Source organism: Bos grunniens, chromosome 12, assembly GCF_055505025.1.
Source record: "Bos grunniens cultivar Pamir isolate PY7600 chromosome 12, Bosgru_T2T1.0, whole genome shotgun sequence".
In the NCBI taxonomy this organism is placed as follows: domain Eukaryota; kingdom Metazoa; phylum Chordata; class Mammalia; order Artiodactyla; family Bovidae; genus Bos; species Bos grunniens.
The window spans coordinates 7,247,631-7,250,245 of NC_141176.1; the positions used below are offsets into that span (position 1 = coordinate 7,247,631).

The following is a 2,615-nucleotide window of genomic DNA, read 5'->3' on the forward strand; positions in this document are numbered from 1 at the left end:
ATTGGTTTTGCCAAATATTGAAATGAATCTGCCACAGGTATACATGTGTTCCACTGAATTTTGATAGAGATTGAATTAAACTTGTAAATGGTTTGGGGTATTACAGACATTTTAAGAGTAATAATTCTTCCAATCCATAAACATGCACTATCTTTGCATTTGCTTGTTTTCTTCTGTTTCTTTCATCAAAGGTTTTAATTTTAATTGTACATTTTTTTTATTTCCTTGATTAAATTTATTCTTAACTATTTTACATTTTTAAATCTACTGTGAATGGGTTAATTAAAAAATTTTTTTTCAGATGCTTTGTTGTTAGTCCATAGAAATGCACCTTGCTTTTTTTTTTTTTTTTTTTTGACAGCCTTTGCGCTTCAACATGTAATACTTGAGGTACAAGAAAGCTACATCTGACATTGCTATAAATAAATCAAATCAGTCATCAAGGGCTCCAGAGTGAACAGCATCTCCATAACCTCCATGCTCATAATCTTCTTTTTCTGGGTATAATTTAATAAGATCATCAATTTAAAGAATGATAATTGCAGTTTCAGTTGCAAATTTCAAACTGTTCACTTTAACTATGGTTGGTTCATCCTTCCCTGCTTCTTGTTTGTTGTCATGGATATACCACTGACCAATTCATTTTAGATTTGTGAGTTCTGGGTCAACTTGAGCCTCTTTATGAGAAACTCTTAATTTTGCAACCAGATCCATGGGGTCTTGGGCAGCATTAACTGTCAGAGTATTGAGAATAACAAGAAGAGATCTTGCAAACTCCACAGTAGCTAGCTGTTGTTGGGTGTCCATGCTGGTTGCCTAGTTCTTGAGGCATATTTAAAAGGCTGCCTCTACAGCACTCCCACCTGGAACCACAGATTGTGACTCCAAAACACTCTTCGCCACACAAAGGGCACCATGTAAGGAGAGCTCCTTCTCATCATACGTGGAATCATTTGCCCCACATAAGATGACTGATGCAGAGGTAAGAGCCTTAGTGTTTATAATCAAGATCAGTTCATCATCACAAATTCTCTCTTGTACCACCTCTTCTGCTTGTCCCATCATTGAAGCATCAAAAGTTTCTGCACCTTCCAAATTGGCCAGGTTGACAGAATAGCTGCTCTGGAAGCTTTAGCAATGCATTTAAGGTCTCTTTTAAAAACTCTTCCAACTGCCATAGCACCAGTCTCCACAAAATACTGTAATAACCACTTGTACACCAAGCTTCATTTTTGTTTTCTGCAGGCTGAAGTCAAGACAAGTAATTTTTACATTAACTATTCTCCTGGGCATGTCTTGGGATCCTACCACACAGTTGAGCAATGATGAACATGCTCTCCATCTGACTTCTCCTGTAGGTTTTCAGAATATTAATGGAATTGACTGGATAGAGAGGCTGAACTCTGACATCTGTGTATTTAACAGTGAGCAAAGCATCTACCACAATATTTGCTAAGAAATTACCATTTATTCCAATGATTTTGGCAGCATTAATCAGGCAATCCCTTCCAAGCTCATCTGTGTTAATAATCAGATTTTCACTGATATAATGCACTGCTTCCTTGCAAGCAAGTCAATAGCTACTAATAACTGATGTGGGATGAATTTTCTGTTTGACCAGTTCATTTGCATTTTTTAGAAGTTCAGGTGCAATAATAACCATGGAGGTGGTCCCTTCTCCCACTTCTTTGTCTTGAAGAAACTGGCTGCAGGATGGTCTACCTCCAGTAGCTTCAGGATGGTTGCACCATCATTAATAATGGTTACATCACCAATATCATCCACTAACATTTTATCCAAGCCAACTGGACCAAGAATGGTGAGAGTATTATAGTGTTATTTCTATTTTTAAGGAAAAATCTTTCCATTTTTCACCACTGAGTATATAAGTTGTGGGTTTCTCATACATGGCCTTTATTATGTTGATGTATGTTCCCTCATAAATTCTAAATCAGTTCTACACACACACACACACAAAACTTTATCTTTTGCTTGAGAGAGAGAGAGAGGCTTAAGATTGGATTCTAATTTATTCTGTTTCACTGAAAATAACTTCTTTACTGGATAAGTTTAGAAAAATGGATGGCAGAACTTTAATGAGGAAAAAAGTGTCAGGGATGTGGGATGAAGACAATCACCTTTCATGAGGTGAATCCCTCTCCCAAGTTAAAGGGTCATAGATCATTTTTCAATGTTCACTCAAACCTAGCTGAAGCTCACCTAGTCAGAAGGCATAAGCTCCCTTGTGGTCTTTAATGTGATATTATTTATATTATCTAATTAATGGGGGTGTTTTCTAATCTTGAAAAGGCTAAGTAATTGCCAGAACTGATGTTTCTTCCTTGTAAATGGATATATTCTTACCTTATATGGAGGGTTTCTATAAGGAACAAAAATGTAATGTGAATAGCAAAGTATTGATACATAAAAAATGCAGACTAAGTATTTGTACTGTTCTTTAAACTGTTAATGTATTTAGAATTACCATTCTAATGTTAATTATTCTATGTGTATATTTATAGTTTTATTAACTAAATATTATTCAAATGCAGTTTATTATTATAAATAGTTACCCCACAGCATAAAATTGCCAACAATTGTTGAACCATAGAGAA

The 2,615-nt window shown here is 35.4% G+C and overlaps 1 pseudogene; it reads right to left on the bottom strand.

Moving 5' to 3' along the window:
- Positions 1–432: 432 nt before the first annotated feature.
- LOC147361341 (T-complex protein 1 subunit alpha pseudogene) lies at positions 433–1,824 on the bottom strand (annotated as a pseudogene).
- Between the last annotated feature and the right edge of the window lie 791 nt (positions 1,825–2,615).